The sequence below is a fragment of the Psammomys obesus genome, unplaced genomic scaffold, assembly GCF_907164565.1.
Source record: "Psammomys obesus unplaced genomic scaffold, mPsaObe1.curated_primary_1811, whole genome shotgun sequence".
NCBI lineage: Eukaryota > Metazoa > Chordata > Mammalia > Rodentia > Muridae > Psammomys > Psammomys obesus.
In genome coordinates this window covers 26,569,050-26,591,177 of record NW_026596095.1, presented here as the reverse complement: position 1 = coordinate 26,591,177, position 22,128 = coordinate 26,569,050, and the positions used below count along the sequence as shown (strand labels likewise).

At 36.8% G+C, this 22,128-nt stretch overlaps 1 protein-coding gene and 1 pseudogene across 1 annotated transcript in view; both read right to left on the bottom strand.

Moving 5' to 3' along the window:
- Positions 1-22,128, bottom strand: part of Stpg2 (sperm tail PG-rich repeat containing 2) — a 588,931-nt gene that overhangs the window by 95,493 nt on the left and 471,310 nt on the right. The window lies entirely within an intron of this gene.
- On the bottom strand, positions 16,589-17,708 carry LOC129691850 (hsc70-interacting protein-like; annotated as a pseudogene).

Sequence of the window (22,128 nt, the reverse complement as noted above, 5' to 3'; positions counted from 1 at the left end):
TGTAAAAGTAAATGTTAATATTAATGAGAAGCAAACAGCAGTGTTGGCTTAGAGTTTTCACCAAACATACTTTACACTCTATCAGGTTCAGTGTATATGGTTTTATGTTGGTGTCTTTGATCTACTTGAACTTGAGTTTTGTGCGGGGTGATAAATATGGATCTAGTTGCATTTTTCTACATGCAGCCATCCAGTTTGACCAACACTATTTGTTGAATATGCTGGTTTTTTTTCTAGTGTATATTTCAGGCTTCTTTCTCAAAACTCAGATATCTATATGTATGTAGGCCCATGTGTGTGTCTTCAGTTCTGTTCTATTGATCAACATGTCTGTTTTTATGCCAATATCATCTGTTTTTTTTAATATTATAGACCTGTAGTACAACTTGAAATCTTACAAACTCGAGGAAACTGAACAATTCTCTACTGAATAAAAAAGTAGGCCAAGACAGAAATAAGGAAATTTAAAACTTTCTAGAATTCAATGAAAATGAACACATAGCATACCCAAAATTATTGGACACAATGAAAGCTGTTGTCAGAGGAAAGTTTGTAGAACTAAGTGCCAATTTTAAAAACTGCAGAGATAGCATACTAGCAGCTTAACAGCTTAGTTGAAAAATCCAGAATGATAAGGGGTAATCACATCCAAGAGGAAATAGGAGAGCTGAAATCAGTAAAAATAAAGAGAAAAATAAAAAGAATCAATGAAACAAAGAATTGGTTCTTCAAGAAATCAACAAGATAGACAAATCCTTATAGAAAGAGAAAATATCCAAATTAATAAAATAATAAATGAAAAAGAGAACCTAACAACAGAGAACATAGAAACAACACCAAGAAAATCCAGAGAATCAAAAGAACATACTTTAAAAACTTGTATTCTACCAAATTGGAAAAACAAAATAAAAAAAGGTTAATTTTCTCAACAGGTATCACTTACCAAAGTTAAATCATGATTAAATTAGTAATTTAAATAGACATAAAACCCCTAGTGAAATAGAAGCGGTCATTAAAAGTCTCCCAACCAAAACCAAAACCAAAAACAAAAATCCCTTGAGAATATCCAACACCCCTTCATGGAAAAAGTCTTGAGTATGAACACAAGGAACACACCTCAAGACAATAAAAGCAATTTACAGTAAGCCTATAGTCAACATCAAATTAAATGGAGAGAATCTCAATGCATTTCTACGAAAATCAGGAACATGACAAGGTTGTCAGCTCTTACTATGCAATATGTTACCTGGAGTCCTAGCCAGAGCAATAAGATAAATGGAGGAGTTCAAGGGATACAAATTTCAAAAGAAGTCAAAGTATTTTTATTTAGATGACATGATAGTATACAGCAAAATAAGCAACCCCCAAATTTCCACTAGGAAACTACAACAGCTGATAAGCATGTTCAGCAAGTGGCTGTAATCAAAATTAACTGAAAAAAAAAATCAATAGCCTTCCTTTATACAAGTGATGGGAATAAAATTAGGAAAACAAAACCCTTCACAACAGCCACAAATAATATGAAGTATCTTACTGCAATTTTAACCAAGCACATGAAAGAGTTGCATGACAAGAACATCAAGTCTTTGAAGAAAGAAATTGAAGAAGATATCAGATAATGGAAATATGTCCCATGCTCATTGATTGAGGATTAACATAGTAAAAATGACCATCCTACCAAAAGCAACCTACAGATTTAATGCAATTCTTATCAAAATTCCTACACAATTCTTTTTATTTTGAGTTTGTATAATTTTAATATAATTTTTAAAACATCGTGGTACATTACAGAAATATAATAATAAATAGTAGTTCATCCATATCCTACATAATTCTTTACAAATCTTGAAAGGACAATTTTCAACTTCATATGGAAACCCAAAAACCCAGGAGGGCTTAATCACTTCGGAACAACAAAAGAACTGCTAGAGGCCTCAGCTTTCCAACTTTGTTTTCAAGTATACCACAGTAACATTTATAGACATTCAACTCATGCTCGACGTTCAATAAAGGAATGTGTAAATAAAATAATTATTCTGGATGCATTACCACACAATTAAATAACACCTCTTATGAGAATTTGACCATCTTATAAGCAGCCACTGTGTCTCTCAAATGTATGCAGGCATCAAAGTAGTGTTACATGTGAAGAGTTTATCACCAATTACAAATTTCCAGTCAGTGAGTAAACAGATAGAATGAAAGTAAATGTGGGTTGATAGCATACTTACAACTGTTACCGTTTTGCAGTGACTATCTATAGAGTATCATACAATATAGTGAAAATGTAGTCCAAGAACAGCATCAAATGTAGCCATTTTCTAATCTACAATGTAAGAATTACTCTGCTCTTTAGCAGCAAACAAAATGAAGACGATGCTGGTTTTTTTTAGTCTACAATGTAGTCTTAAAACTTTATCAGTTATTTTATTGGCACCCTATCAAAATTATCAGATTACACAAGTATATGATTTATGACCTTATAAGAATCGCCACTATAGAACAAATAATATGACTTATCCGATAGATTACTAGGTGAGTAAAAATATTTATAGCTTAAGAAAATGAGCATAATTTCCATGTATGTCAGCTTGACGACTTTAAAAAGATCAATCTTTGATGGTCTGCTCCATGGACATTTAGAAGCTGTGATGACAATCTAAGTGTGTGTGTGTGTGTGTGTGTGTGTGTGTGTGTGTGTGTATGCAATGCATAGAAATTTAAGTTCTTCATTGAAATTACTTTTAATTCCTAATCAACAATAAATGTTTCAGTTTCTAGAGAACTACAAGACATTTCTGAGGGCAAGTAAGTCTATGAATGTAATTCAATATGATAGTAGGTAAATATTTAAATGGAAAGCAATAATAATTTCATGGGGATTGAATCATTAAATCCTTGTCCTCACTAATTCTTCAGCTGTATTGATGGAAGTTCTAACTCATTAAGTGCAATACATTTAAAATTTCATGAATATAAAATTCTTTCAAATAAGCATTAAATCTCATTTTCAGTTTTATATTCTGAAAATACTCCTTCCTAATCATGTATCTATTAGTAAATATGTCAGAATTAGAAAAAACAAGTTTTGATAAAAACTTTATTATATTCCTTATTTGATTCATTTTGGGTATGATCACTGATATTTTTTTTATCCTTCACAGTTGTGGTGTACACTGGCCGTGAATGGCTGCTTAAGTTTTAATTAATTAAAATTAAACACAATTAAAGCTTCATTTCTTTCGTTGGCCTAATCACACATTAGTTGCTCACTTGGCAAGTTAAATGGAATGCTTCCATTACCTCAGAATGCTCTTTTGAGCATTGCTGCTCTACATGTGGCAGAGTGACAAGATTATGAGCCTGGACAATTGGCCAAGCCTGAATCTTATGTGTGTCTGAGAGTCTAGGGCTTCAGAACTGCAGGCAAATGATGGTTACTGGGAGAGGTAGAGTCTTCTGTCCTTCTGATAGGTTAGGAAATCCCAAGGGTTTCACTCGAAAAGCACATGGGCAAGACTGAATGATTTTGGCAGGTTGTATTTATAAATTTATGTGTGTGTTTGTGTGTGTGTGTGTGTGTGTGAGAGAGAGAGAGAGAGAGAGAGAGAGAGAGAGAGAGAGAGAATTATAATTCAAAATGGGAAACCATGTATTTGAAGAGAAGGACATACAGGAATTGGAGGGATGGGTAGGGAGGATTGTTGTATGTACAATATTCATATAAGAAATTCTCAAAAACTGCTAATGATTATTAGAAGGAACTGTGAGTTTTCCCTGTGTGCCTGGCTTTTAGTAAACAATGGTACCCATTAACAAAAATTCTGACAATTTTTAGAGCTTCAACAACATTTAAATTTATAGAACAATTAAAAACAAAAAGAAACTTTTGTTTGGCCTGATTTGAAAACTATAAACTATGAAAAATTTTAAAGCACACTGGTATTAAAATAATTTAAACTTTACTAATATATATTATAGAGAAACATTAAATCAAGACTCAATTCATTTTCTAAAGTGGTTTGTGACTATTATTTATAAAATCTAAATATACAGCAACTTGTAAGAATACTTCTAAATTTCATCTTGCTGATTATTACAGAATCACATGCAAAGACAATTGTGGAAAGATGATTATATGCCCTTAAACTACATCCTTGAAGTGCTTTAAAAGTATCCCTGGTTTCCAGCAGAAAATGAGACTGTTTTATAGAATATCAAGCACAGCTAAAGCTCCAGCATACTGCATTTATTTTGGCTGATCTGATGGGAAAAATTTCACGGTATCTCACAGAAGGGTCATAAGCTTGTGTCCCTGTCACTATCAGCCCTAGGAAGCTTACATGCTTCTAAAATTAGAATATAAGTGTTTTATTTAGTTTATTGCCAGTTCATAATTATTACTTGTTTTTATTGTTTGATTCCTTTCTGTTTTAGAACTTTCAAGAAGTCTGTTTCTGCTTAAGTTCTACTAAAACAGGGTCAGATGAATGGGGAGGAGGTCCTCCCCTATCAGTGGACTTGAAAAGGGGCAGGGAGGAGATGAGGGAGGGAGGGTAGGATTGGGAGGGAATGAGAGAGCGGGATACAGCTGGGATACAGAGTTAATAAAATGTAACTAATAAGAAAAAAATAAAAATTAAAAAAATTTCAATATATAGAGAACAAAAAAAATTTCTACAAATGGATACATTCTGCATTAATTCCTAGGATCATAACATTCCTATAATAATAATAATAATAATAATAATAATAATAATATTCCACCCACACTTCTACTTTGGTTGGTGTGTGTTTCTTTTATACCTTCTGAGCATGATAGGAGAGCTCTCTGCACATCTAGGGACATTCCATAGTTCTGTCTGTTGTAGAATGACTAAAACCCGGACTCCATAAGTAACACCTTGCTGCATGTTTTTCTATGTCACGACCAACCAAGGATGGTAGAGGACATGTACATCAAAATTAAGGTTGAATCAGTTTAAAAGACGGATTCAAGAATAAATTTAGTAAGCATATAACTCTTCAAAAAAGAAAAAAAAAACCCAGGTATGACACAAACATTTTAAAATAATCTCACAGTACATTATAGTAACTAAAAACGAAGCTGAAGCAACCCATCAATAATCAGAAAATATTATGTTGCTGTGATGCCTGGGGTTTTTTTTGAAGAATTATATGCTTACTAAATAGGACCAGTGCAGGTGTTATGCATGATGTCACACATTCTGTAAATTCATATGTGTGTCAGTTATGTTGGGTCTGGAAAACATTGTATCTTTGAAGTCATCCATCACTCCTGGTTCTTACAATCTTTCTACCTTTTCTTCTGCAAAAAATTCCTGAACATTGATGGGGTGCTTTATATAGACAAACCAACTAGGGCTAAGTATTCCAAATACTCTCACTCTGCACATTGTCTAGTTTTGGGTATTTGTGTTATCATTTTCTTCAAAAAGAAGCTTCTCTGATGAGGGCTGATTGCACCGTCCTATGGTTATGACAATATGCCATTCAGGGTCACTTTATTGCTTTGTTCCATTACATAATTATGAGCCATCTTATTGATATTTTTCTTTAGGAAAATAATAATAGGTTATCACCTATGGACATGACCTATCTGGTTCAGGTTCTTTGCTACTTGAGAAGTGTTAAGTATGAGTTCCAATAGTGATTGGTTGTAACATTTGTGCCATTATTGCACCAATATAGGAGGCAAGTCAGTGTTGTATGTCATAGGGTCTGAATCTCAATGGTATTAATGATTACAATTATTCTCTGGTAGCATGCAGAGTGCTCTCTTTTAAATTTATTTATCATTTACTACAATTAATGCAATTTGTATCCTGGCTGTGGCCTTCTCACTCATATCCTCCCATTCCCACCCTCCCTCCTCTTCTCCCTCTATGCCCTTCCCCTAGTCCACTGATATGGGGAGGTCCTCCTCCATTTCTATTTGACCCTAGTCTATCAGGTCTCATCAGGACTGGCTGCATTGTCTTCCTCTGTGGCATGGAAAGGCTGCACCTCTACAGGGGCAGTTATCAGAGAGCCTGCCACTGAGTTCATGCCAGAGAAAGTCCCCTAACTAGGTACCCCACTTGTAGACTGAGTTTATGGGCTACATCTGACCCAGGGTTTTAAATCTTCTCCATATATTTTCCTTCATTGGGGTATCATTCTCTTCAGTGCCCCCAGGGATCAGTTTTTATGGCTCAGCTGGTCTCCTTTTGGAGCTCCTGTCTCTTTCAGGTCTTTCTATCCACCCCCCCTTTGTTCATAACATTCCCTGCACTCTGCCCAAAGTTTGGCTAGGAGTCTTAGCCTCTGCTTTGATACCCAGATCAGTAGTCTTTCAGAGAACCTCTGTGGTAGGCTCCTGTCCTGTTCCCTGTCTTCTACTGCTTCCAGTGTCTATCACATTCGCCCTTTTTTAAAATTAAATTTTTATATTTTTATTAATTATAGTTTATTCATTTTGTATCCCAGCTGTAGCCTCCTCCCACATTCCCTCCAAATCCCATCCTCCCTCCTTCATCTCCTCCCATGCTCCTCTACAAGTCCACTAATAGGGGAGGTTCTCCTCCCCTTCTATCTGATCCTAGCCTATCAGGTCTCATCAGGACTGTCTACATTGTCCTGCTCTGGCAAGGCTGCTCCCCCCTTAGGGGGAGGTGATCAAAGAGCCAGCCACTGAGTTCATGTCAGAGACAGCCACTGTTGTAGAACAGGGTACGAGGTACAAGGGTACCCACTTGGATAATGAGCTGCCATGGACAACATCTGAGCAGGGTTTCTAGGTTATCCAGGTTATATCCATGAATGGTACTTGGTTGGAGTATCAGTCTCAGAAAAGACCCCTGGGCCCAATTTTTTTTTTATTCTGTTGTTCTACTTGTGAAGCTCCTGTTTTCTCCAGGTCCTACTATCTCCCTCTTCTTTCATAGATTCCCTGCACTATGTCCAAAGTTTGGTTCTGAGACTCAGCATCTGCGTTGATACGCTGCTGGGTAGATTCTTTCAGAGTCCCTCAGTGGTTGGCTCCTGTTCTGTACCTGTTTTCTTCTTCTTCATCCAAGGTCCATACCATTTGTCTTTCTGAGGTAGGATTGATAATCTTCTCCCGGGTCCTCCTTCTTGCTTAGCATCTTCACATGTACATATTTTAGTATGTTTACCCTGTATTGTATGTCTAATATCCACTTATAAGTGAGCATATATCATGTGTGTCTTTCTGCTCCTGGGATATCTCACTCAGGATGATCTTTTCTAGGTATACCATTTGCCTGCAAAGTTCATGGTTTCCTTGTTTTTAATGGTTGAGTAGTATTCCATTCTGTAAATGTACCACAATTTCTGTATCCATTCCTCCATTGATGAACAATGGGTTGTTTCCAGGTTCTGGCTATTACAAATAAAGCTGCTATGAACATGGTTGAGCAAATGTCTTTGTTGTGTACTTGAGCATATTTTGGATATATGCCTAGGAGAGGTATAACTGGATCTTGAGGAAGTGCTATTCCTAATTGTCTGAGAAAGCACTAGATTGATTTTCAAAGTGGTTGCAGAATTTTACATCTCCACCAGCAATGGCGGAGGGTTCCCCTTTCTCCACATCCTCTCCAGCATGCATTGTAACTTGAGATCTTGCTCACATTTGTCCTTCTGAATGAGGACTGAGCATCTTCCCTAGGATCTTCGTTGTTGTGGAGTATAGATTTTAGTATGTTTATCCTATATTATATGTCTAATATCCACTTATAAGTGAGTATATACCATGTGTGTCTTTCTTCTTCTGGGATACCTCACTCAAGATGCTCTTTTCTAGTTCCCATCATTTGTCTACAGATTTCATGATTTCCTAGTTTTTAATTGCTGAGTAGTATTCCATTGTGTATATGTATCACAATTTCTGCATCCATTCCTCTGCTGAGGGACATCTACGTTGTTTCCAGGTTCTGGTTATTACAAATAGAGCTGCAATGAACATGGTTGAGCAAATGTCCTTATATAGTTGAGCATATTCTGGATATATACCTAGGAGTGGTACAGTTAGATCTTGGGGAAGCACTATTCCTAATTTTTTAAGAAAGCACCAGATTGATTTCCAAAGTGGTTGTACAAGTTAACACTATCATCAGCAATGGAGGAGGGTTCCCTTTTCTCCACATCCTCTCAGGCATCTGTTGTCACTTGAATTTTTGATCTTAGCCATTCTGATGGGTGTAAGGTGAAATCTCAGGGTAGTTTTTTTCCCCAGTAAGTTTTTTTTTAATTTTATTTTTTTTAATTTTTAAATAATTTTATACATTCACTTGCATCCCAGCTATGGCCTACTCTTCTTTCCCTCTCATTCCTTCCCTCCCCCCCCCCATCTCCTCCCTGCTCCTTTCAAAGTCCACTGAGAGGGGGTGTTCTCCTCTCCTTCCATCTGGCCCTAGCTTATCAGGTATCTTCAGGATGGTTGCAATAAAATCTCAGGGTAGTTTTGAACATTGAGCATTTCTTTAAGTGTTTCTTTGCCATTCAATATTCCTTTATAGAAGATTCTCTGTTTAGCTCTGTTCCTCAATTTCTCCAAGCAAATTGGATTGCTTGATTTGGTGCCTTTTAACTTCATGAGTTCTTTATATATTCTGGATATTAGTCCTCTGTCAAATATAGGTTTAGTCAAGATCCTTTCCCAGTCTGTAGGCTGTTGTTTTGTTCTGACGATAGTGTCCTTTGCTTTACAGAAGATTTTCAGTTTCATGAGGTCCCATTTATTGATTGTTAGAGCCTGTCCTGTTGGTGTTATGTTCAAGAAGTAGTCTCCTGTACCAATGAGTTCAAGGTTCTTCCCTACTTTTTTTTCTAACAGGTTTAGTGTGTCCGGTTTCATGTTGATGTCTTTGATCCACTTGGACTTTACTTTAGTGCAGAGTGATAAATATGGATCTATTTGCATTTTGCTATATGTAGAAATCCTGTTTAACCAGCACCATTTGTTGAAGATGCTGTCTGTTTTCCATTGTATGGTTTTGGCATCTTTGTCAAAAATCAAGTATCTGTAGGTGTGTGGATTTATTTCTGGGTCTTCTATTTGATTCTTTTGATCCACTATTCTGTTTCTATATCAGTATCATGCAGTTTTTATTACTGTTGCTCTATAGTACAGCTTGAGATCAGAAATGGTGTCACCTCCAGACAAATCTGTTATTGTACATGATTGCTTTAGCAATTCTGGGTTGTTTTTCCATATGGAACTGAAAATTTTTCTTTCAAGTTCTGTAAGGAATTGTGTTGCTATTTTGGTGCGAACTGCATTGAATCTGTAGATTGCTTTTGGTAGGATGGTTATTTTCACTTTGTTAATCCTACTGATCCATGAGAGATCTTTTCATCTTCTGATATCTTCTTCAATTTCTTTCTGCAGAAACTTTAAGTTTTTTCACACAGGTCTTTTATATGCTTGGTTAGTCACACCAAGGTACTTTTTATTATTTGTGGCTATTGTAAAATGTGCTGTTTCCCTAATTTCTTTCTCAGCCCTTTTGTCTATTGTATACAGGAGGACTACTGGGTTTTTTTTTTTTTTAGTTAATTTTGTATTCAGCCACTTTGTTGAAGGTGTTTATCAGTTGAAGATGTTCTCTGGTAGAATTTGTGGGCTCACTCATGTATACTATATCAATTGCAAATACTGACACTTTGACTTCTTCCTTTCCAATGTGTATTCCCTTCATCTCCTTTAGTTGTCTTGTTTCTCTAGGTAGGAATTCAAGCACTTTGTTGAAGAGATGGAGAGAATGGACAGCCTTGCCTTGGACCTGATTTCAGTGGGATTGATTTAAGTTTCTCTTCTTTTAGTCTGATGTTGCTATAGGCTTGCTTTGTATTGCCTTTCCTATGTTTAGGTATGTGCCTTGTATCCCTTATCTCTGCAAAACTTTAGGTTTTCTTTTCTTCTGTTTGTTTATGTGGTAAATTACATTGATGGATTTCTGTATTTTGAGCCACCCCTGCATGCCTGGAAGCAAACCTACTTAGTCATGTTGGATGATATCTTTTACGTACTCGTGGATTTGGTTTGCAACTATTTTATTGATATTTTTGCACCAACATTTATAAGAGAGATAGGTCTGAAATTTTCCTTCTTTCTTGAGTCTTTGTGTGGTTTAGTTATCAAGGTTACTGTGGCCTCATAGAATGAGTTTGGTAATGTTCCTTCTGTTTTTATTTTGTGGAATAGTTTGAAGAGGGAAAGTACTTTCCAACATCAAGATTCTAGTCAGTAGAGATGAATTTTCTATTTTGGGCACCAGCTTGATTTCACCATATCCAAAGACATGTAAGTTGTGTCTTCAGCAATAGTGCCTTATCATCAGGTTGTAGAAAGTAATGAACAGACTTGGCCATAGTCTGTGATGTTTGGGAATGTCTATGGAACCCTTAGACCCAAAGGCTCAACAAGGTGTATTCCATTCTTCATAGCACTGAAGGTTTTACTTGTTAGCATACTAGTTAGCATAGCATACTACTTTTGGCATCCTCTCCCACAGTATATAATGACTCCATTTAAATTTCATTCTTATATTATATATTTTAGGAAGCCTCTTGGTATTCAGTTTGCACATGGCTTTTCAAAAGGCGTTTTGCAATAAAGTGTTAGTTGTTCCTTCTATATTTCTTATTCCCTGCCCTCTCACACCATCCTGTTTTCATTTTCACTTTCTCTTTATGTCATTATAACATTATATTCCATTTCCCCTACTTTGGAAGATACATTCCCTTCCAGTCCCTTAATAACGACCTAATATCTGTGGTTATTTGCATTAAAATACACATACATAAGGCTCAAGACTCAAGAAGCAAGCAGGAGTAGCCATTCCAATATCTAATAAAATAGACTTTCAACCAAAATTAATCAAAAGAGATGGGGAAGGTCATTTCATACTCATCAAAGGAAAACTCCACCAGGAAGACACCACAGTTCTGAACATATATACCCCAGACACAAGAGCACCCACATTTGTAAAAGAAACATTAATAAAACTGAAACCACACATAGATCCTCATACATTAATAGTGGGAGACTTCAACAGCCAACTCTCAACAAAGGACAGGTCAACAAACCAGAAGTTAAACAAAGAAACAATGACTCTAACAGAGGTCATGAATCAAATGGACCTAACAGATGTCTGCAGAACCTTTCACCCAAACACAAAAGAATTTACCTTTTTCTCAGCACCTCATGGAACCTTCTCCAAAATAGACCACATAGTTGGTCACAAAACAAGTCTCAACAGATACAAAAAGATTGAAATAATCCCATATATCCTATCTGACCACCATGGAATAAAATTGAATCTCAATGACAAAAGAAATAACAAAAACCTTACACACACATGAAAACTAAAAAACTTGCTACTCAATGACAGTTGGGTCAGGGAAGAAATCAAAGTATTCCTAGAATTCAATGAAAATGAAGGCACAACATGCCCAAACTTATGGGACACAATGAAAGCAGTGCTAAGAAGAAAGTTCATAGCACTAAGTGCCTTCAAGAAGAAATTCAAAAACTCTCATGGAAGCGACTTAATGGCTCAACTAAAAGCCCTAGGAAAAAAAAAAAAAGCAGACACACCAAAGAGGAGTAGACGGCTGGAAATAATCAAACTCAGGGCTGAAATCAATCAATTAGAAACAAAACAATTCAAAGAATCAATGAAACCAAGAGCTGGTTCTTTGAGAAAATCAACAAGATAGAGAAACCCTTAGCCAAACTAACTAAACGGTCAAGAGACACTATCCATATCAACAAAATCAGAAATGAAAAGGCAGACATAACAAGAGACACTGAGGAAATCCAAACAATCATTAGGACTTACTTCAAAAGTCTATATGCCATAAAATTTGAAAATCTAAATGAAATGGACAATTTTCTTGATCGATTCCACTTACCAAAGCTGAATCAAGACCAGGTAAATCAATTAAATAATCCTATATCCCCTAAGGAAATAGAAATGGTGATCAAAAGTCTCCCATCCAAAAAAGAGCCCAGGACCAGATGGTTTCAGTGCAGAACTCTACCAGACTTTCAAAGAAGCCTACTCCAATTCTCTTCAAACTAGTCCACAAAATAGAAACAGAAGGAACATTACCAAACTCATTCTTTGAAGCCACAGTCACCTTGGTACCTAAACCTCACAAAGACCCAACAAAGAAAGAGAATTTCAGGCCAATCTCCCTTATGAACATTGATGCAAAATACTCATTAAAATACTTGCAAAATGAATAGAAGAACACATCAAAGATATCATCCACTATGACCAAGTATGCTTCATACCAGCATTTGAAAAAGCATTTGACTAAATCAAACATCCATTCATGTTTAAAGTATTGGAGAGTTTAGGGATACAAGGCACATATCTAAACATAGTAAAGGCGATATACAGCAAGCCTATAGCCAACATCAAACTAAACATAGAGAAACTTAAAGCAATCCCACTGAAGTCAGGGATAAGGCAAGGCTGCCCTCTCTCTCCATATCTCTTCAACATAGTTCTGGAAGTCCTTGCTAGAGCAATAAAACAATTGAAGGAGATAAAGGGGATACAAAACTGAAGTCCAAGTGGATCAAAGACCTCAAGATAAAACCAGACACATTAAATCGGTTAGAAGAAAAAGTGGGGAACTCATTGGTACAGGAGACAACTTCCTAAACAGAACACCAACAGCACAGGCTCTAAGAGCAACAATCAACAAATGGGACCTCATGAAACTGAAAAGCATTTGTAAAGCAAAGGACATCATCCTCAAAACAAAAGGACTGCCTAAAGATTGGGAAAGAATCTTCACTAACGCTCTGTCTGACAGAGGGTTAATATCCAGTATATATAAAGAACTAAAGAAGGTGAAAAGCAACAAATTAAGTAATTGAATTAAAAAATGGGGACAGAGCTAAACAGAGAATTCTCAATAGAGGAATATCAAATGGCAGAGAAACACTTAAAGAAATGCTCAACCTCATTAACCATTAGGGAAATGCAAATTAAAACGACCCTGAGATTTCATCTTACACCCATCAGAATGGCCAAGATCAAAACCTCAAGTGACAACACATGCTGGAGAGATTGTGGAGAAAGGGGAACCCTCCTGCACTGCTGGTGGGAATGTAAACTGGTACAACCACTCTGGAAATCAATCTGGCGCTTTCTGAGACAACAAGGAATAGCGCTTTCTCAAGATCTACCTATACCACTTCTAGGCATATATCCAAAAGAGGCTCAAGTACACAATAAGGACATTTGCTCAACCATGTCTGTAGCAACTTTATTTGTAATAGCCAGAAGCTGTAATCAACCCAGATGCCCCTCAACTGAAGAATGGATACAGAAATTGTCGTATATCTACACAATGGAATATTACTCAGCAATGAAAAACAAGGAAATCATGAAATTTGCAGGTAAATGGTGGGAACTGGAAAGGATCATCCTGAGTGAGCTGTCCCAGAAGCAGAAAGACAAACACGGTATATTCTCACACATATAAACATATAATATAAGATAAACCTACTAAAATCTGTACACCTAAAGAAATGGATCAAGAGGGAAGACTCTGGCTAAAATGCTCAATCCCCACTCCGAAAGGCAAAGAGGATGGACACCAGAAGAAGAAGAAGAAGACAGGAAACAAGTTAGGAGCCTCCCACAGAGGGTCTCTGAAAGGCTTTGCCCTCCAGACTATCAAAGCAGATGTTGAGACTTATGGCCAAACTTTGGGCAGAATGCAGAGAATCTTATGTTAGAAGTGGGAAATAATAGTTAGATCTGTAGAGGACAGGAGGTCCACAAGAAGAGCAACAGAACCAAAAAATTTGAGCACAGGGGTCTTTCCTGAGACTCATACTCCAACCATATATCAGTACAACACATATACACAGTGAAAAAGCCAACTAAGAGACTATATAAGATGTTTAAAATGACTTAAGTATATAAAGGAGATGAAAATATTTAAAAGGTATAAAGATGTATTATAACAATTATCATAAACTTAAGTTATGTGAAATCCATTACTAACATAAAAAAAGAGAAAACATGATATTAACTCATTTTGAAAAGATATAAGGATAGGACTGACAGCAAAAACTCCAGCCAATAATCTGGTTACAGAATAATGGTTTAAAAAAGCAATCTAAAAAAGAAATATAGCTTTTGAAATAATTAAAATGCAACTAAGGACTGGGTCCATGACAATATTTTTTAAAAAATTATAACAGGTTCAGCTATGAGAATTTTAAAAGAATTTACATAAAACTGAAACATTTGTGGATTAAAAATCAGTTTCTATTCATGAACTCTGAAATTTGGAAATATACCAGAGAAAAACTGCAATGATTTCATACATACACACATACACACATGCTCACATCAGAAGACATACAACTCTGACAGAGAAGAATGAAGATCTGTTCTTTGGTTTTCTAAAATAGCTGTTGGTTTACACAATAGAGGAGGCCAAACGGCACCATATGATCTCCTGCAAGTCAACCCCCACATACTTGCTCCATCTTTGAAACACAAAATGTCAAGTTTAAGGGTTGGGAAATTTCTGTAGTTATAAATAAATGGTTCAGTTTTTGGGTAACCTGATTCTTCCACAGATCATCACACTTGAAGATGAAAAATGATGTGAGACCAGACAGAGGGATAAAACTCTGAACAACGCACCTTCCATTTCTTCCAAGCACACGCTGTACCCTATCTGCCATGGTTCACTGATAGTAAATTGGTTTTCTCTTCTTGTATCAATATCCAAATGATGGTTTTCTCAGAAGGCATCCACTATCCTCATTAATCCTGTGAATGTCATCAGTCAGCTACTGGGAGCCAACCCATGTTCCCACTCACAGGGTATTACATGAAGATTTCCAAAATCTCCAGGAATGTTTGAAAATATTCTCTCTACACTTTTAAGTAATTCCCCAAGGACACTATTCTTTGAATGAACAATTTAGAAAAAGAAAATATACTAGTGACTTAAAAAGATTTGTAATTCAGTAAAATATCTGATTTAAAAATATAAACCACAAAAGGACAAATAAACTTTTTTGAAGAAAGATGGTACTGAATGGATATTCAGAAGCAACAGTAACTGGAAAGGAAAGAAGCAATAATAATCATCCCAATGCATAAAGTTAACCTTTAAATACTAAAATAATATTTATCAAAATTTCCAGTGTCTATACTGAGACGTCAGAGCCCATACTAAATCATTTCATTTCATTTTTTTAAGTGGCTATTGCAGGACCGGTGTGTAGCACAATTAGTAGATGACCGCCTCACATGCACAAAGAAAAGTTGTGGGTCTGATCTCCTGAACAGTATAATAATGAACTTCGGGGGCAGGAGAGACTGCTCAGAGATTAGGCGTCTGTGTGCTCTGGTTGAGAGCCTGAGGTCCATTCCTAGCACCCGCGTCACAAGTCCACAGCTGCTGCAAATATTGCTCCAGTGGCATTTGAGGGCTCTAGTCTCTGCTTGCACCTTCACTCACAGTCATATAGATACACACAGGTACAAACACACTGATTCAATATAAGTTTTAAAAACCGGCTGTGGTGATAGAAGCCAGAATATGAGTGGCTGAGAAGAAGAATCAAAAGTTTAAGGTCATTGTCAGCTAAAGAGCAAATTTGATGATGGCCTTGAGGCTACATGAAGCTTTGATTCAATGAAAACAAAATCAGATAGATAGATAGATAGATAGATAGATAGATAGATAGATAGACAGATAGATGACAGATTAATAGAAAGGTAGATACACAAATTCTTTGGCTTTCATATATATATATATATATATATATATATATATATACACACGTTTGTGTCATTTGTTTTATATATAAACAAAATAGAAAACTTACTTAGAAAGTGCATCAATGCTAATTGTTTAGTATTATAATAAAATAAGTCATAAAACATATTCTTTTTATTCTTAGATTCGTGCTTACAAAATTTCATTTCAGCAATGAATTCACTCATACAAGATATCAATTCAGAAATTCAAGCACTGAATTCACACATATACAGTGTGATGTTCTCTGCATTTTGATCACTTGTGGATTCTAGAATGGTCTCAGTATGCTAGGAGAAAAAGTTTCTCTGATGATAAGTGAGACCAAACTACTTAATTAATAAATTTTATATGAGGGTATTTTTTTTCCAACTCCATCAACTTAAATGTGTTTTATTTGCTTCCCACTAACAAATCTTTATTTAAATCATGAGATCATGAGTCATCCACATTTAGCTTCCTTGCCCGGTAATTCAAAGGAAAAACCCAAAAAGATTAGCAAAGAAAAATGTTATGAATTGACACCCCCTACATTTAAAAAAAAATATGTTTAAGGTTGAAAAATGTTTTAAGTTTGTAATTTCTAATAGGAAAACATTATCTGGATGCACGCCCTAATGGCAAACCTCTGTGAAATGTTTCAGCCACATTTGATGCAGAAGGGTAGGGATTATCTTCCAAGCGCCCAGCTCTCTCAGTAAGGTCAGAGGTACACTGGTTTGTATTATTGCATCCAGTTAGTGAGCTAAGCTGCTCTTCATTCAGCAAGGGCTTTGTTTGACATTAGGCTTGACCTCCAAACTTGGCTGACAATTTACTGATGAGATTCCTAACCTCTGGATTGCTCTGATATTTTGACCTATGAGCTGGGTTCTGGGCCACATCCTGGAAAGCCGCCATGACTTCTGGATCCTGCATGGCTGCAAGAACCTCTGGATCACTGAGGGTTTCATTGAGTCCAGGCATTCCACCATTCCGGGCATGCCCCTCCCATTCCAGGCATTCCTCCAGGAAAACCACCTGGGAAAGAGCCACACTGAGCTCCAGATTGTCTTCAGGCTGCTTCTTCCCTTTGGGCTCTCTCATGCTCTTCTCCAGCCTTCTTCACCCTTTCTATTCTTTCTTTTATCTCTCGCTCTTCACGTTTTCGCTCATACTTTCTTCGATGTTCAGCAATTTTTTGAGCCCAGATTGAACGTCTTTGAGCATTGCACTAGCATCCTCGTCATAATCCAGTTTACAGGCAAGGGCAAGATCATGAGCTGCTTCTTCCCAGTGGCCCCAGAGTCTGTGTGCTTTCCCTCGCCATTTGTATGGCTGAGCTGAATCAGGGTTTATTTCAATGGCTCTGTCATAGTCTCGGATGGCAGCATTTGGCTTCTGTAATTTGACTAAGACACTGGCTCTCTTGGCATACAGAATAGCCAAACGAGGATTTAGTTTGATGGCATCTGTGAACAAGTCAATGGCTTTCTGCAGCTCACCATCATTTAGAGCTTCAATGCCAGCCCCCTTCTTTTCATTTGCTTGATCCATCACCTCGTCAGTTATCTCTGCATTTTCATCTCCCATTTCTTGGGGGGCATCAGTGTCTGGCTCAATTACACCTTCGTTGTCAATTTCTAGATCACTCTCCTCACTTGGCTCATCCGTCTTTATATTTTCCTCTGTCTTATTGTCTCTTTTCTCTTCCTTGATATTTTCTTCTAACTTAGCTTTATGAGTAGCAGGTGGTACTTTACCCCCCATGCTCTCCACCCACTCCCTCAGGAAGCACATTTCCTCAGTGTGCAGGACGCTCGGATCCTGCCTACACATCTTCACGAAGGCCCGCAGCTCGCTCACTTTGCAGGGATCCATGGTGGGGAGGCTGCAGGCCGCGGGCGGTGGCGGAGGCCCTATGCCAGGCCCGGGCGCAGCTCAACGTGACCGAGTAGAAGTCATATGAGGGTATTTAGAATGAAGTGATTGTTGAAGTTTTCAGAGAGTATTTGGGATTTTAATACTAGCTGTCAACAGGTACATATAGAACATTGAACCCCATAAATACACATGATCAATTCATGATAATAAAACATTTAAAATTCTAGGGCTCACGAGACATTTCAATAGGTGAAGGTGCCTGCCACCAAGCCCGACAACCCAAGTGTGATCTCCAGAACCCACATGATGGCAGGAAAGAACAGGCTCTCCTAAATTGTTCTTTGTCATCCACATGAGACATGACCTACACACCACACCCAAATGACAGGCACACCAACAGAAAGACAGGAGAAGAGAGTCCAAGGAGTTTCTTTTTAAAATATAAAATGTCCACTTCAATAAAATTCTTGTCAATTGAAATATCTGTCTACACACATATTTATATAATGCCCTACGGAAAAGAAAGGGGAGAACACAGGTATGACGGCACCAAGAACTTAGGATTCTACTCTTCAATACCAATTTCTAAGACACAGTCAGATCTATCTTAGCTAACAGAATGTGAGTATAGAATGACATGGTGCCTCTCTTGCACCATTAGTTGTTTAAAATAAAAATTTCCATGTGAATGGGCTCCAGACTTTCTACAGAGCGGGCAAGGTCCTGATCTTCACAGTTCTTTTCATACTCTGGTGCCAATGTTTAGTGGACTCACCCCCAAAGCTCTCTTCCTAGGACAATGCAGCCACTCCTGATGAGACCTATCAGTCTAGAATCAGAAGGAAGAAAAAGATACCCTCCCCTACCAGTGGACTTGGGGAAGGGAGTGTTTGGAGAAGGGGGAGGAAGGAAGGGATTGGGAGGGGATACCAAGTAAATAAAAGTATAATTAAAAATAAAAAAATAAACTAACTTTCTAACTTTAGGAGCTGAAAGAATTTTTTGTTTTGTTTTTTTTTAATTGTCATTTGTTTGTTTGTTTTGAGACAGAGTTTCTATGTGTAACTTTGGCTGTCCTGGACTCACTTTGTAGACCAGGCTGGCTGGGAGCCAAATACAATTTACTTTTGATTCATCTTATGCTTGAACCAAAATATACTAAACACATCAGTTAAATATGATTCATATACCTTCCTATACCCAGTTTCAAAGGCAAGACTATCTTGCCTCTGTGTGACAGGGTCTTGCTATGTAGCCCAGGCTGCCCTCTAACTCAAGTATCCTGTACCTCAGCCTGCAGAGTGCTGGATGACAGGAGAACAACCTCATTCCAGCTCTATGATAGTGTCTAAGAAATATTAGTGACAGGCAATATCCTTTTCTTTAGTTTCAGTTAAGATATAATAGAACTATGATACCGTTCAAATGTACCCCTCTCCCCCAAATAAAAACTACAAATACTTCCTATTGTCCTCTTGGTCTGACATGTAAAATGCCCAGTACTTAAAATTGCCATTTTGGAGCGGGTCCATGCTACTTGTGTTCTCATTTACTTGGCTGCATGAGAGCTTGCTTCCTTTCTTTCTTGGTAAGCAGAGAAATCATAAGCTCCTCAACATAATATTTCATTAACCTTCGGTTTAGTACTGGGAAGGGCATGGAGACATAAGCTTCTATGTCACTTTTCACTTATATACTTTTTAAAGAAAACATGAGCAAAATTCCAGCCCACTGAATTATTTACATAAAATACTCCAATCAACAATGTGCTAGATAGTAATGGAAACACTGAGAATCTCACTTTAATTAAATGCATATTACCTCGTTCAGCTTAAATATCACAAAGGAACCTTTTCTAAAGCATATATCAAAAAATTCTTTGTTGTCTGACACTGTAAAAATATTAAATAAAGATCTAGTCCAAGATTTCAAAACCCTGCATGTTTTATATCAAATAAAATATGCTGCCACTTGACATAATGATATTATTTCTAATTAAAAATTCATTGATAATAATATGGGAAATAAATAATAATTCAATGTAGGAATAAAATAAGTATAAATCTTAAACCACAATCAGAAATTGTACTTAAATACTAAGGAAACTTCTATGTCTGTTAATTAACTCAGGCATTTATTGGGAGTGATTTAAAGATTTCAATTCCATTTGTATTATTACAAGAAACTGAAAATGAAAACAAGGTTTTGCTCAAATAAATAAAAGTGAGAGAGAAAAACTCTACATAAGTTTTTCAGTCCCATCTGAAACAGTCCACCAAGAAACATTTGAAAGCTAGTTCAAAGCCATGGCAATTTCATTGCTGTGAGTTTTATATGTGTCATAAAGCTTCCTGTTATGGATTTTTAGAGCTAATTTCCATCCCTAGATAAGAACTGAAAGAGAAATTACTTTTAAGCAGCAGCTTGGCTCTATTCACCTTCTCCAGGCGATTTGAAATGGTCCAAGGCTTTTCGGAAAACACAATGTTGATGGCATCTGTTTTAAAGTGTCTGTTCTTCCCATCACACAGTCTGACTTTGTGGTCTCCCTCTATAACCTCTGCAGCCTTGTGCTGTGTCCATAAAAGCAGCCGTGCTCTCTGGGTGCACATTGCCTTCTAAATCACAGCCATGTCATGCACCTCTATTTGCAAGAAAGTTTTGTTATTTTATTTTACTCCTTATCAATACCCTTTCAAAATAAGAATATGCCCAGTGTACATGTAAAATGCCCATTCTACTAGGCTGCACATTTTCTGCAAATCCACAGATGCTGTCAACCAATAAACTGCATTATGCCAAAGCACAGTAAAATCAAAGCACGTTTTACAAAAGTAAAGTAACACCTCATAAATGCTAAAATCAAGTTCTTCGATACAATTTTTTCTCATATGTGTTTCAACAAGAAAACTAATTAAATGGAACACACATTTGATCCACAGAATGCCTGTTTTATTTTCTAACATAAGACTTGTGGAAGATGCTATTTAAATACAATGTGGTACCTACCATATTCTTTATAATACCCCTATTTATGAGTCCAAGTGAATTAAAAGATGGTTGTTATAAGTTATTTGGTTGAAAGTATTTGCACTATTATTATTGTCTTTTAACTTCTGAAGATATTTTATCTGCATTTTACTATTGTATACTTCTATCTCTTCCATAGGTATAGAATAATGCCTATAGCAGTTAGCTCTATGATTTAGACAAATATTTTCAACAGAAATGAGGAATGGCTGCAGAGATTTTAAAATTAAATTTTAAAAAATACTATTTGTCTAAAATTAACACATCCTGTATCAATGCAGATCAGTCTGCAGTTCTCTCTCTTCTCTATGACCCATACTGATGTATAGCTACTGTTAAAACTATGGTAGTGCTTACAGTTTCATTTTCAACATACCAGAATCTGCATTGAAATTTTCCCTTAAAGAAATTAATTTTCCCACAATTTGATACGGATTGAATTTAATGTATTGCTTATTCCATTAAGAGCAAAAGTACCATGGTACCGATGACCAATTCAGAATCCAGCATTTAAAATGTTTTTTCATAGCTATATTCTCTCTGTCCCTTCTTTTCTCCCTCCCTTTCCTCACAGTCACATGCAGAAGGACAATGATGAGAGACGTGAGCCTTGGACTCAATACTCATATGGACAACAGAAGACCACAGAGAGAGAGAGAGAGAACACATATTTATGGAAAAGCCATCACTGTGCTGAGTGCTCTCCTCCCCTAGAAGGACAGTTAAGAGTGAATTCTTATAACACATCTAGGGAGGAGCATTAACAAAAGGACTCAGAGAGTTTTGAAGACCACTTTCTGAACTATCTAGACCTTTCTCTATGATACTAGAGATGTTTTCTAGAGCCAGGCTTAGAATTAATTACACATATGTAAGCTGTCCCATAACTTAGACCTGTGTCAGAGAAGAGGAGAAACCAGACTGGAGTTCTGTTGAATGCTGACAGTCTTACAGAATGACAAGGGACATCGTTGAAAGAGGACAATAACTCCAGGGCAACAGGAGGAAAAAAAAAAGGAAAGTTGTGTGTTTGGGTCAAAAAAACAAACAAACAAAAAAACCCTAAAAAGATAAGTCTAAGAAAATTCCCAGATTCCACAAAGTACTTGGGAATCAGCCACCACACTGCCAGGCAGGACTTAAATCTCAGCTATGGGACATCCAAGGGAGGAATCCTTCTCTTCTGCATCTTCTCTCTGTCCATACTTCCATCCCTGTGAAGTTCCAAACCACCAGAAAATAGGGAAGGAGACACTCAGAACTGTGAGAAAAAAATGTTAACCACACCACAGCCTCTTTACACTTGAGGTTCAAGCTGGAGAAATGAAGAAAACTTAATTAAAGCAAGTCATTTTTAGCTGAGGACCGTGGATGAGAGTAAGATTTTTAAATTTCTCA